The sequence below is a fragment of the Oncorhynchus nerka genome, linkage group LG18 (assembly GCF_034236695.1).
Source record: "Oncorhynchus nerka isolate Pitt River linkage group LG18, Oner_Uvic_2.0, whole genome shotgun sequence".
Classification (NCBI taxonomy): domain Eukaryota; kingdom Metazoa; phylum Chordata; class Actinopteri; order Salmoniformes; family Salmonidae; genus Oncorhynchus; species Oncorhynchus nerka.
This window is the reverse complement of record NC_088413.1, coordinates 33,322,690-33,338,483: the sequence shown is the minus strand read 5'-3', so window position 1 is coordinate 33,338,483 and position 15,794 is coordinate 33,322,690.

The window sequence follows — 15,794 nt, the reverse complement described above, 5'->3', positions numbered from 1 at the left end:
TCTTCCCCCTCTCCTAGCTCTAGTAGCATTCTTTGGGGGTTTTCTATTCCCAGGCCGCCCCCTGTTCCAGTGCTGTATATGTTTTGAGCGCTACCTGGCAGTGGTCCACCCTGTTGTCTTCCTGAAGTACAGACCCCTGAGATACAAGGTGGGGTGTTCTGGATTGGTTTGGCTGGTTGTGATTTGGTTCTGTTTTACTTTGATGCTTTTTAAAGACCAACATGTCTTATATTATGTGTCTTTGGGCGAATGTTTGGTCTTCATTGCATTTTTGTTATTCTGTTGCCTCTCAGTTCTCAGGGCTCTGAAACAGCCTGGGCCTGGGGAAGGGGAGAGAGAGAGTGAGGGGACAAATAGCATGAAGAGGAGGGCGTTTAAGATCATTGTGATTATCATGGTGTCTATGATGGTGAACTACCTCCCGTGGGTAGTGTTTATACCTTTTATTGGAATCTTAGATTCGGGGCAGTTTGTTCATGCCACATATGTTTGTCTCTTCATCAGTGTAGTTAGTGGGTTTGTGCAGCCCCTGCTCTACCTCCACAGGAATGGGAAACTGCCCTTTATCAGAGGTTTCTGAGGGAGAGTTGATACCCCTGGTTTCACCTGATACAGAGGGACAGTTCTAATCTTTTTGTTTATAACTGTTAGGTGATCGCTTGTAAAGAGGTTGGTAGTTGTAGATGCGCTAGCAAACAATGTGTATGTGTTTTGACTAGGGTTGCAATCTTCTGGTAACTTTACAAAAAATGGTCAGATGATTCCAGTAATCAGGGGTGAATAACTATGAAATCCAGAATTGTGCAACCCTACGTTTGATTCATTCTTTCTTATCTGGAAATATTACCTTTCAATCTTCTTGCTAGTGCATCACATTGCATATTTGTGTCTGTATTTAATAGGGAAATGGGATGAAAAGACCCAAAATATTTAAATGGTTATAAAGAATGTGTTTTTTTTTCATGGGTTTGGGTCCAGTCAGAGTAAACTGTCTATTTGCATGTCAGGTCAAGGGAAATATGATATACTCCACAGGAGTGCAGGCAGGTAGGAAGGGGGGCAGACACGTGTCTTGTTTGTGTTCTAGTCTAGTGTCCTAAATTGCACCCTATATGGATCATTTTACAGAAGTGGTGCAAATTAAGAGTTAAAAAAAATACAAAGTTGTATCCTGTTTTCCCCAAACTTTCAGCACACATGTCTTCCAACATAATGTCAGTGGGGCATACTGTACTTCTTACATACTTTATTTTTATTGCATATTTCCATATATTTATTTGAATTCCTTACCACCCCACTAACTGCATCCAGTGGCGACCCGTCCTTCAGGGCAGGTAAGGCTCTTTTTGAGCCCCACCTTTTTAGCAAGAAAATAAATATACAAATAAATACAACATTGGCCTGTCAATCCAGCATGACTTCTGCCGCGCTCAAAACAACTGGAAACGAATAACTGGGAAGTCTGACTTCAGTGAGTTCAAGACAACTGAGAACTCAGACAATAAATGAGCTCTGACTCGGAAAATACTCTTTGAATGGTCATCCAACTCGGAATTGCAAGTCGGGAACTCATGCCTCTTTCTAGAGCCCCGACCTGAAGATCACTGATGTCATCATTATTCAACTTTGTTTTTCAAAGTTATCTTGAAAGCACAATAAGTATATGTTGTGTAGTAAGCTGTTAGTAGCCCATGTGCCTCACCCTAGTAATTTGGTCCCTTTTCCGCTCTTAATTTCAGCTTCTGTTGTGACTTGGTGGTGCACATGTAGCCTATAGCCTGTTTTAGAGAAATGTAATCATTGAATATGGTAAGAGCTTTCATTGTCTGCTTATGTGCCCCCCTTTATTAATCTACGGTTCTGACTTGGTATACAGGGAGAATACTGTAAGAACGGCCCATGTTCTGAATTCTTTTGCTGTACATTTTAAAAGTGCTGAACAAATTGTTACAGTGGGGCTCCAAAATTACTGGAACCCTGACTGGCAATGCACAAACAATACTTAAAAATATAAACAGTATAATTATAGAGAAACTCAAAATAACAACATGTGAGAAATACTGTACTTTATTAAAATGTTTCAATGGAACCAAAATCATTTACTGATTTAATTAAAAATCAATGTCCTCCAAATCAAGGTTTCACAATTAATAGAACACTTAAATATTAAATACCATCTACAAAAATTAAACCAGGAATGAAATTCCACGTATTTAAGTTGATCTAAGTCTTAAGGAACTATATTGAACCATTACATCACTTACTGTTTCACTATGGTATAAAAATGAGGTAACAGGCATGCAATATCCCTTTGTCATCCAACACCATGAAGAAAACAAAAGAACTGGCAGTTCAAAAGAGACATATGGTCGTAGATCTTCATAAATCTGGTAGTGGTTACAAGAAGATCCACAGATGATTGAATATACCACTGAGCACTGGCAGGGCAATTATTAAAACGTTCTAAGGATATGGAACAGTTGAAAACCTCACGGGTAGAGGGCGCAAATACATGTTGCACCCCCCCCCCCCCCCCCCACCCCAAGATAGGGAGCAGGAGGGTGAAAGAATCAACAAAATCCCCAATAATCGATGTGAAAGAATTGCAGGCCTTGCTGGCGTCTTGGGGTCAGCAGGTTTCAAAAGCACCATCAGCCACCTCCACAACCACAGGCTCTTTGGAAGGGTTGCCAGAAGAAAGCCCTTTCTGACTCCAAGACACAGACGCAAGTGCTTGGAGTTTGCCAAACGTCATTTAAATTGTGACTTATAGAAGGTGCTCTGGTGAGATGAGACCAAAATTGAATGTTTTGGTCAGATACAGCATTGGCATGTTTGGCGTCGAAACAGAGATGCATACAAGGAGAGGCACGGTGAAATATGGTGGTGGGTCAGTGATGTTTTGGGGCTGTTTTAATTCCAGAGGTCCAGGGTCACTGGTTAAGATTTATGGCATAATGAATTTCACCAAGTATCAGGCAATTTTGTCTGACAATCTGGTTGCCTCTGCCAGAAGACTAGGACATAAAAATGACCCAAAAACAGACCTCAAGATCCACACAGAAACGGTTCTGTGACAACAAAATCAATGTTCTGCCATGGTCATCTCAGTCGCCGGACCGCAATCCAATTGAAAACCTGTGGTCTGAGTTGAAAGTTGATAAGCGCAAACCCAAGAATGTGAAGGATCTTGAAAGGATCTGCATAGAGGAATGGTCCAAAATCCCTCCAAATGTGTTCCTTAACTTTGTCAAAAAATTACAGGAAAATACTCCATGCTGTTATCCTTGCCAGAGGTACTAAATGAGTAGTGCCAATAATTATGAAACTTTGATTTTGGTCAAATGTATTTTGTAATAAATAAGTGTAGGATTTTGGTTGGTTCCATTGAAACATTAATGAACAGTATTTCCTACATTTTGGTATTTTGAGTTTCTCTATAATTATGTTGTTTATATTTTTTAAAGTTTTGTTGGTGTATTGCCAGTCAGGGGTGCCAGTAATTTTGGAGCCCACTGTATATTGACTACGTCCATCCTAGCTCGCTCATTAATGTCTTAATCGAAATTACAGATGGCCTTTTATCTGCTCGTCATCCCCTTATGTCATAGTTTGTACATGTTAATTGTCAGTAGAAACCACATTTGTTAAAGCAAGTCAGCCATATCAGCTATGAGGCTGAATGAACTGTTTCTCTGCCAGACAAGGCTCCGCTGACAACCAGTTGTAGCAGTGGTAAGGTGTTGGGACTGCTGTTGGGACAGCTTTATGTAGGCCATAACAGTTTGTGGGCACCGTTTGTCACCGTTATAGTGCAATTCATGTGTAGTTTAGTGTTGTGTTGTGTAGTGGCTTTGCTGGCATGCATCATTTTTTTTGTGGGGGGCCCCGGCCAAGATTTGCATGCTAAAATCGCCACTGACTGTATCACTACCGAAACATAGTGAAAAAGTTGCATCAAAGGGAGAACCCTTTGTAGTGATTATTTTAATTAACGTTCTATTACAGATTCATTTTTGACATTTGTATCTCCATACCAAATTAATTCAATCGTAAAAACAAGGTGTTCAAATCCTTTCAAAGGAAATTACCTACATGTACATATTACCTCAATTACCTCGACTAACATTGAATCTGTACCAGTACCCCCTGTATATAGCCTCGCAACTGTTATTTTACCACTGCTATTTAATTATTTGTTGTTTAAATGTTTTACTTATCTATTTTTTACTTAACACTTTGTCTTAAAACGGAATTGTTGGTTAAGGGCCTGTAAGTATGGGGTGGCAGGGTATCGTAGTGGTTAGAGTGTTGGACTAGTAACCAAAAGGTTGCAAGTTCAAATCCCCAAGCTGACAAGGTACAAATCTGTCGTTCTGCCCCTCAACAGGCAGTTAACCCACTGTTTCAAGGCTGTCATTGAAACTAATCATTTGTTCTTAACTGACTTGCATGGTAAAATACATTTTAAAAGTAAGCTTTTCACTGTAAGGTATTTGGCGCATGTAACAAATATAATTTGATTTGTTCTCTGTACAGTTTTCAATGTTGATTGTATGAATCTGAAACTTGTTGATCGATTTGAATTACTTATGTATTTAATAAATGATGTTTAAATTCTCACTTTACTGTTCTTTATTTTGGCTCCATAAGAGCAACAACAGCTCAGCGGTTGGCCACACAAGCTCACAGAACGAGACCACCAAGAACTGAAGTGCGTAGTGCGTAGAAATCGTCTGTCTTCGGTTACAACACTCACTACCGAGTTCCAAACTGCCTCTGGAAGCAAAGTCAGCACAATAACTGTCTGTCAGGAGCTACATGAACATAACACTGTAAAAACACCAGGAATTTTAATTTAAGAAATCTGTTCCCAAGTATTCCCACGCATAATCGAGATACACGTGACCTTACAGAAATATAAGCAAGGTTTGAAATGATTATGCTTTAGTCAAATATCATATCTGTCTCAGATTCTTTTTGCAGAATACAAATGAACTATAATTACTTTGTTCCTGCCCTCTGACCATCCCCTAAAGAAAAAAATCGTCCCGCTGCTGAATCTAGTTGATGATCCCTGCCGTAGGCTGTACAGTTTCAATTACGGTCATTCAAAGTTAACTTATAATATATCAATGGGCTCAATTTCATAAAAAGGTGTACGGTTCGAGACATTGGAATCATTTCACAATTTAAATAGCATTAATGAGGATACTTTTCACAATATAATTTCAAGCATGTGACGGTGAATGTGTTAATACAAGTATTTACGCCAAGTGCGATTCATTTTTCACTCAATTAGATATCGAAGAGGATCAGGTAAGCGTTACATCGGTCAAATGACAATCCACATCAACATTTCACTATCAATAATGTTACTAGTATTGCCACGCCCTGATCTGTTTCACCTGTCTTTGTGATTGTCTCCACCCACCTCCAGTCACCCGTTTCCCCCATTAGTCCCTGGGTATTTATTCCGGTGTTCAAATCAAATCAAATCAAATTTATTTATATAGCCCTTCGTACATCAGCTGATATCTCAAAGTGCTGTACAGAAACCCAGCCTAAAACCCCAAACAGCAAACAATGCAGGTGTAAAAGCACGGTGGCTAGGAAAAACTCCCTAGAAAGGCCAAAACCTAGGAAGAAACCTAGAGAGGAACCAGGCTATGTGGGGTGGCCACTCCGCTTCTGGCTGTGCCGGGTAGAGATTATAACAGAACATGACCAAGATGTTCAAATGTTCATAAATGACCAGCATGGTCGAATAATAATAAGGCAGAAGAGTTGAAACTGGAGCAGCAGCACAGTCAGGTGGACTGGGGACAGCAAGGAGTCATCATGTCAAGTAGTCCTGGGGCACGGTCCTAGGGCTCAGGTCCTCCGAGAGAGAGAAAGAAAGAGAGAATTAGAGAGAGCATATGTGGGGTGGCCAGTCCTCTTCTGGCTGTGCCGGGTGGAGATTATAACAGAACGTGGCCAAGATGTTCAAATGTTCATAAATGACCAGCATGGTTGAATGTGTAATGTGTAATGGCTGTGCTCAATGCAATGGCACTTATAAATGTAGATCATTCAGACACCCGCAACCAGGGTAACCGAGGTGTTATTACGTGCTCCACTAAGGCAGTTATTTATCTTAGAACTTGTCCTTGTGGAAAAAATGATGTGGGAAAAAAACAAAGCGCGAATTAAAATTACGTATCTCAGAGCATCGTAGCACCATTAGGTGCAAAAACTAGCTGAAGGTAGTGAGTAGTGTGTGTCCTGTTGGATGTCACAGCTCTGAAGTATGGCATCGACAAGATATTTAGTTTGACTTAGTCAGACTTTTGTCAGACATCATTTTCAATAACAAAACTTGGCAAAGTACAAAAATATACCTTTGTGATAGATAATGGGATAGAGTTTTAAAAAAGGAGATGTAGTATGTTTTTCCTGCAGAAAAATATTTTTTGAATGGCCAGGCACCACACCCTAAAAGGGATTTTATTTTCCCTTTATCACAAATTGTATTATTTTTGTATTTGTATTTTTGTTGTCCAGTTTGTTACATTCTCTAAGAAATGGGATTTTAAAACCTCTTAGATGTAAAGTCCCCTGTTTAGGGGACCTGCATGGTTCGGTGCCGTTCCAATCGTCATTTCCGCTTATAAATCAACATTTAAAACCACTTGAAGCTGGGACGTCCCTCCTACCATTTCATTTGCTCTTCCGACTGTCCATCAACTCCTGGCTGAACCCGACATCACTGCCACTTTCAAAGCACATGTCTCCAATCCCACTTTCAAGGCACATGTCTCCAATCCCTACACGGTAGCGCAGCAGGAGAGTGTTTTTTCATCACTATAGTACATTCAGAGATGGATTCAAAGCCATTCATCTAAAATACTTTAAACAAAAAAACATTTTTTATGTCATAGATGGTCCTTTCATGATACATCGATTACATTTTAGATTATGTGTAGTTGCATTTAAGAGTTATATTATGTGTAATTCAATGTAAGTGAGCTTTCAAATTATGGATGTATCTCCATTTTATAGTGGTTAATATTCATGACATTTTGATGACGGTAGTATGATAAACTAAATAGAAAATATACATTTTAATCAAGATTTTGACATTTTTATGTTTACTAATATTAATGGACCAAAATACCATCAAATCTCAAAATTGATAGGAAGATGCAAAAATGTTATTTCAGCCTTAAATCGGAATATTGGAAAGTTCAGAAAGTTGACTGCAGTACTGCATTATGTGCATTCGGAAAGTATTCAGACCCCTTTACTTTTTCCACATTTTGTTACGTTACAGCCTTATTCTAAAATAGATGAATCGTTGTTTTTTTTGCCTCATCAATCTACACACAATACCCCATAATGACAAAGAAAAAACAGGTTTTTAGAAATGTTTGCAAATGTATTACAAATAAAAAAAACAGAAATATCCTTTGCATAAGTATTCAGACCCTTTACTCAGTATTTTGTTGAAGCACCTTTGGCTGCGATTACAGCCTCGAGTCTTGCTGGGTATGACGCTACACGCTTGGCACACCTGCATTTGGGGAGTTGACCTCATCCTGATGTCTGCTGCCTCTCAGTTCTCACACAGAGAGAGAGAGAGAGACAGAGACAGACAGAGACAGACAGAGACAGAGAGACAGACAGAGACAGAGAGAGAGAGAGAGAGAGAGAGAGAGAGGTCTTTGAGGAATAGGTAACTTCCTTATATGGGGCACTCACACTGCTCACTACTTTCAGCAATCAAGCTACGAGAAATCTGTCATTTTATAAAGGAGTCATTCAGCAATTGAACACTTGGCCACTAGACAGTTGGTATCCAAATATGAGAAAAATTCCAACTTTATGCAACTCATCAGCAATGCGACCACGCGATCGACCAATTGGAGGAGGGAGAGTCTCGCTAGCTTGCTTGACACTGCGCTGTGTAGGCTAACAACCAACGTGTTGTTTTAAAAGCTGTTCAGAAGATACACCGCTGAGGGTAGGTTTTGGTAATAAGGTAGGTGAGGGTATTAAGTTGTGTGAGTGCTCTGTTAGATGTCACTGCTGTCAAATATGGCATCGACAAGATATTTAGTTTGACTTAATATGATTTCTGTAAGCAGGACGAGGCTGACCAACTCTGTGGATCTCATGGACCACTATCACTGTTAAATGTAGATCTCCAAATCCTTTAAAATTGCTCTTAGATTATAAACTGTTTTTAAATGTTGACCAGGAAACTCCCCAAAAACAAAGGTCTACTATTTCATATATTTGAGGCATCTAAGAAAGAAAATGTAGCCATTTGTTTGAATGCGGTTCTAATATATCATGAGTACGTAACATTTTCAGTTTTTACTTCGGAGACAGACTGTTTGATAGATTTGCAGATAAACTTGTGGTGTAATTACTTTTTAATAGTTAGTACTAACATTCAATCTATTTTTGGTATTATTTCTGACAAAGCTATTATTTGAATAAATACTCTGTAGATTTTCACTCCATTGTCTTACTTCCAAAAAGGCTCAAGGTGTGTTCACACAGTTGTCGGTCTGGTTAAATAATAATACCTGCGTCATTTAAATAAGTGACACACTTGACCTGACCTGGTCAGGAATAGCTCAGAGCCCTTTCCATCCCTAACACGTTGCACACAGCACGGCATATTCTCTTCAATCATACTAAAGTGTTGTCATAACCAATATACTTACATTTGCATGGCAGGTGTGGTCCATCAAGTGAGGTGACGGGCAGCATCAGTTTACACATTTTGGTCTCTTTAGTATAAGCCTTGTATACGACCTGAAAAATAACTTATTTTTCTTCGAGCATGTCAAGAAAATATTTGATTTTTGTCTAGCATGTGTTAGCACCATCCAAGTCTGCGTTTAAAACGTAGGCTTTCAGTAGCAACAGCAACACATCCTCATCAATCACATTGATAGTTGTGGTTCCTGTCACACTGAGTAGGATATTTGCATGGCGTGTGGACATGGGGGGTTCGGCAACGTAGGTTGTCAATGATATATGCCAACACAGGTGTGTGTACCTAGCTCAGTTCTAAGCGAGACACCGGGAAGAGAGGAGACACCAAACAGAGTTCAGGTGGGATTACATTTTTTAATCTCTGAGATGAAGCAGTGCAACTGAGTGAAATGTTTGTGTTCAGATAACTTTCAATTGATTTCATGTTATTTTCACCGGAAAGTGCAGACATTGACATTGATGTTTTTTTCCCGAAGTCCATTTGATAGTGAAGAATTAACATGGTGGTGTTGTTATTGTCAAATCTCTCTTCTACGGTGATCATTGGAATGTTAAAGCCGGTACTTTCAAAATGAACTCCTCCAACCATTCCTCTGTCCTCTCTGGCTATCTGGAGCCTGATGTAGCTGTTGCCACTCCCTGCTATGCAGTTAACCTCATCCTGAGTCTACCCACCAATGGCTACGTCTTGTGGCTGATACTGACCGGAGCCGGAGGGACGATGACCTCAGAGTTCTTCGCTCTCAACTTGGCTGTATCTGAGATCCTCTACTGCCTGTGTGCTGTCTTTGTCTTTGTCTACATACACCTCCCTCTTCCCCCTCTCCGAGCTCTAGCAGCATTCCTTAGTGGTTTTATAATCCCAGGCCGCCCCCTGTTCCAGTGCTGTATATGTTTTGAGCGCTACCTGGCAGTGGTCCACCCTGTTGTCTTCCTGAAGTACAGACCCCTGAGATACAAGGTGGGGTGTTCTGGATTGGTTTGGCTGGTTGTGATTGGGTTCTGTTTTACTTTCATGCTTTTAAAAGACCAACATGTCTTATATTATGTGTCTTTGGGCGAATGTTTGGTCTTCATTGCATTTATGTTATTCTGCTGCCTCTCAGTTCTCAGGGCTCTGAAACAGCCTGGGCCTGGGGAAGGGGAGAGAGAGAGTGAGGGGACAAATAGCATGAAGAGGAGGGCGTTTAAGATCATTGTGATTATCATGGTGTCTATGATGGTGAACTACCTCCCGTGGGTAGTGGTTATACCTTTTATTGGAATCTTAGATTTGGGGCAGTTTGTTCATGCCACATATGTTTGTCTCTTCGTCAGTGTAGTTAGTGGATTTGTGCAGCCCCTCCTCTTCCTCCACAGGGCTGGGAAATTGCCCTGTATCAGAGGTCTCTGAGGAAGAGTTAATACCCCCAGTTTCACTTGATACAGAGGACCAATTGTAACCTGTTTGTTTATAACTGTTAGGTGATAGCTTGTAAAGAGGTTGGTAGTTGTAGATGTGCTAGCAAAAATATGTGCTTTGATTAGGGTTGCAATCTTCTGGTAACTTTGCCAAAAAGGTTCTTCAGAAAACCTGGTCGGAAGATTTCCCTAATCAGGAGCGAATGACCAGGATGTCCTGAATTTTGCAACCCTAGGTTTGATTAATTCCCTCTTATCTGGGAAGATTACCTTTCAATCTTGTTGCTAGTGCTTCACGTTGTATCTTTGTGTCTGTATTTGATAGTGAGACGGGACAATAAGACCCACATTATTTCAATGGTTATAAAAATGTGTTGAACTACTAATGTATTTTACTTATTGTAGAGCTTAAACAATCCAGCAATCATAAGTTAACACACCATTCACAGAGTGAAGGAAGGCAGGCAGGCAGGTGGACAGACACCCTTCTTGTTGGTAATCTGGTCTGCATCTGAAATGGCACCCTATAAAAGGGCTCTGGTCAAAAGAAGTGCACTATTTTGGGAATTAGGTGCCATTTTGGACACACGATGTTGGGTAGAGCAGAGATTTGTATCAGGTCCAGTGTCTTTGACAGGAACAACCACACCACACCACACCCCAGGAGACAGGGATGCTGTATCAATTCAGGTTAGCCAAATGTTTGTTTTTTATTTTACGTTTTTTTATTGAAACCCCAATTGTATAAAAACGTAAGAAAAAAATATATTTTAAGGAAAGACACCACACCCTAATAGGGATTCTTTTTATTTTTAAATCTCCCCTTAACATATCACAATCAACTTTTACCAGTTTAAAGTAGACACAAATATAATACGAAAATGTTAAATAGAAATAAAATGTACCACATATCAATAAATTCCTACGGGCAAGTGCAGAGAAAAATGCCATGGCATGTGGGAAGTCTGACTTTCGGCAAATGGCAGTTAAAAACAAGTAGACTGAATTTAGACTACCAAACGCTAAACACGTTTTTTAGACCCAATCGCCATCTAGTGAATGAAAATTACTACATATAGTCCAGTTTGTTACAATATCTATGAAATTGGTTTATAAATGATGTTTAATTCCATGTAGTGAGCTTTGAAATTATGGATGCATGTCCATTTTAAAGTGGTTAATATTCACGAAATGTTGATTACACTAGTATGATAAACTCGTGAAAATGTAAAAAATTATCTTGATTTTGACATTGTTTAAAAAAAAAAAAATCATATTAACGGCACAGAATACAAACAAATATCAAAATTGAAAGGTAGACGCAAAAATGTCATTTCAGCCTTAAATTGGAATATTGGAAAGTCCATGTCTACAGTATGACTATATATGTTATATGTATTTGTCTGTCAGGTCTTTGAGAAGTTGAAGTGAAGGAGGGGTTTCAATTGTCAACTTGATAATCATCTTCTCTTGAAGAATTGTGATTCTGATCTGATCGTGTCTCTCTTCTCCCCAATACCAGGGCTTGTCCCAAATGGCACCCTACTCCTTATATACTGTAGTCCCTATACAGTGCATTTTTTACCCATTTTGTTGTGTTACAGCCTGAATTTACAATAGATTACATTGATTTTTTTTTAAATCAATGACTTACCCACAATACCAAATAGTGTAAAAGTTGATTTAAAAAATAAATAATAATAATTCAAAATGAAAAGCTGAAATGACTTGTCAATAAGTATTCAAGCCCTTTGCCATGGCAAGCCTAACTAAGATCAGGAGTAAAATGTTGCTTAACGTGTCACATAATACATTGCATGGACTCACTCTGTGTACAATTATAGTGTTAAACATGATTTCCGAATGATTACCTCATCTCTGTTCCCAACACATACACCTGTAAGGTCCTTCAGTCAAGCAGTACATTCCCAGCACAGATTCAACCACAAAGACCAGGGAGGTTTTCCAATGCCTGGCAAAGAAGGGCACCTATTGGTAGATGGTACTTTTTTTTTTACCTCGTCAGCTCTGGGATTTGATACCAGCAACCTTTCAATTACTGACCCAACGCTCTAACCGCGCCTCCCAAAGTAGAGGAGAGATTGACTGCATCACGACTGATCTTCGTGAGAGGGATTAACATGTATTAGCGCACACCCAGACACCCATGCCCACAAGACATGCCACCTGTAGCGTCTGCTTCCAACTCACACTCTCAAACACGTAGATCCCCTGAACGCAGGGGACTTTTTTTTTTTTTCTCACTTTTTTTCCCACTCCAATCAAATCACACCAAAGAAAAACGTCATTGTTAGTGTCCCACCCTGATTTGTTTCACCTGTCTTTGTGATTGTCTCCACCCACCTCCAGGTGTCAACCATATTCCCCATTATTCCCAGGGTATTTATTCCTGTGTTCTCTGTTTGTCTGTTACCAGTTCATCTTGTCAAGCTTACCAGTGTGTTTTTCAAGTTCCTGGTTTTCCTAGTCTCTGTTTTTCCTAGTCCTCCAGGTTTTAACCTCTTGCCTGCCCTGACACTAAGCCCGCCTACCTGACCATTCAGCCTGCCCTGACCTCGAGCCTGCCTGCCGCCCTGGTCCGTTTGGACTGACCTGGTTTATGAACATTTGCCTGTCCTCGACCTGCATCTTACCTGCCCCTTCTTGTTCAATAAATATCAGAGACTCGAACCATCTGCCTCCTGTGTCATCATCTGGATCTCGCTCTGTGTCATTATAGTTAGCTTCTGGTCTGTGTCCTGCAGTAGCTAGCTATGGATGGAGATGAGGATCTCAAGTTTCTAGTTAGTTTGAGCAGCAGCTAAAAATGAAGGAGAATGGGAGGCCGACTCCAAAATTGGATATTGTGCAGGGGAGAGGAGCATGGGGGGAATCAACCTTTCAACAGTGAGAATGGAGTGCTAGGCTAAATAATCTGTTTTGGCCATGTCTTCTATTTGAGGAGCACATGTTTGCTCAACAACCCTTGAGCCACCACCGATTTTTCTGATCCTGCAAACCTGGGCAGGTCCCTTGACTGTCATGAAAAATCTAAAAAAACAAAAACATTATGGCGAGCCTGAAACTAAAGCTCTCCGGTCGAGTCCGGATCAACGAGGCTCTCAACCGGGCCGCAGTGATCAGTGTCCAGAGGCACAACGAACAGGTGAAGATAAAAAAAAGAGACATTCTGAAGAAACTGATCATCGCAGCAACGTACCTGGGACAGCAGGAGCAAGCCTTCAGGGGCATGATGAGTCCAGCAACCAGCCTTAACACGTGTCATTTGTGGAACTTGTCAATGCATTTGCCCAGTTCAATACTGCACCTTCGGACAAGCAACATATTTACAGGTATGTCAAACAACATACAGAATGACATCATTCAGAGCATCGGTAGTGAAAATCAAGTGAAACTGACAGTGAGATCAGTTCAGCACCCTTCACAGCGGTCCACGTGGATGACACCACAGACATGTCCTGCAAATATCAATTGACAATCCGAGCACTCTATGTCAGTGACACGGATCTTATATGCAAGAGATTCCTGGGGTTTTTCCGATGTGAGCGCAGAGACAAACGCAGAGGTGATCGCTGCTGTTGTAATGGAAACTATCGGCAAATTACAACCCAGCAGACAAACTCATCTGCCAGACTTACGACAGGGGCAAAGCTGCATGAGTGGACAGCGAGGTGGGGTTCAGGCGCTCATGAAAACCCCGTGTCAATATGCCCTGTTCATTCATTGTTATGCCCAATAAACTAAACGTAGTTTTAGCACAGGGGACAAGCAATATTCTAGGTTTTTGACCATTTTCATCACTTTTTTTTTACCCAATCATGTAAAAAGACAGCCATGCTTACTGAGGTTGACAATATCATTCGGGTACCAGGAGGCTGTGCCAATCGTTGGAACTTAAAAAGTAGAGCAACGCGTGCTGTGCTGATGTCTCCTTCCTCACACCACCAGCTGAGCTAGTACAATGACCTGACCACCACTTTCCCCATGGTACGCAAGCACCTGAAACTGATGCTGACCGTCCCTGTTACAAGTACATCAGCGGAAAGGTAATGTTCCTGTCTGAAAAGGATTACAACCTACCTGTGCAATAGTTGTGGATAAGAGAGACTCACGCATTTGGCAAATAAAAATGTCAGTGGAAACGTGTGTGCTGCGCGAACCTAAGTCCAGCGGAATACTGTATGACGATGTCATTGACCATTGTGCCAGAATGAAAGAGGGTGAGTCAAAATGTTTTTCTCTTTGCACGCACACACACACACACACACACACACAAAGATGATCAATGTCTATATGCTTACAATTTGTGCACCATGTTATTCATTGTTTTAGCTTGGTTTATTTAATGTTTGCTTCCATCTTCGGTGCAACGTAACTATGTATCTGGTCTGGACTGTGGGAATATATTCTGCACAGGTTTATTCTAAATTGCATATATTATTGTGATGAGTCAGTGTGAATTTTCTCGTTGAGATGCGGTCTCCGCCAGAGAGGCGCTGTCCAACTGGTGGTGCTGATAGCGGAGCAGCCTTCGGTAACTCTCCGTGGTCCTGAATCAATAGTTTGAGTGCTCTGAGTCTGTTTTAATGCACCTCTTGGGGTTACCACAGGTTAACATCAGTGTTTCCGAGGGCTTCTCCCTATAGTTAGCCTACAACATGTCAAAGTTGAAGTGCATTACGGTTGTATTTACCCCTTAGGCTATTTTAAACTTGCTGCTTTAGTAAGGGTTTTATTATAATTTGAGCAAATGATGGTGACATTAACATTGCCAACTAACTTGCACAAACATATGTGGTTGCATTTATTCCGCCATTGTGTGACACTTGTACTTTGGAACAGTCTGTGAAACAATGTAAGCTATGGCTTATCGATGTTATATCGGCTATCAAGGTGCCGTATAAATGCATTTCTAACCAGTTATAGAGAACACAACGTATTTGTCACACATAGGTTATAAAAAATAAATAAAAATCTTGGCTTCCTCAATGATTTTACCTGCGCACCGCTACTGCGCAGCCCCACGTGCAATTTCACATGTGAAAACATATTTTCACATTTATTCAATTTAAAGTTCAAATTTTAACACCACCTTTTTACTTGTGAGGAGAATTCACCTCAGATGTGAATTCCAGTTTCACATGTGAAATTTGCAGCTTGTCATTTTAAAAACAAGAACATGTGAAAATCACATTTGCTGTTTTACATGTAAAATATCTCCACGTGTGAAAATCGCACTTTCACATGATGAATGGCAAATTCACATGTGAAAATCAATCACACGAAAAAAAATCATTTATATGTTTACATCTAAGAAAACTCCACGTGAAAATCTCACTTTCATTCGTTGAATTGAAAGTTCACGTGTGAAAGTGAAAATCTAATGTAAGAAAACTCCACATTTAGTCTAATGTTTGTAAACAAAGTAAATGTAAACCAACGTCGTATAGCCTAAAAACATGGGTAAAGTTATAATTTTGATATCATGGATGTTGTGTCATGGCTGAATCAGAATTAGTTAGGTAACATTGATAAATAATATGTTTTATCAATTTTCCTAAGTATGCTTATGTGAGAAAGGTTACTTGGGCCCCAGAGAG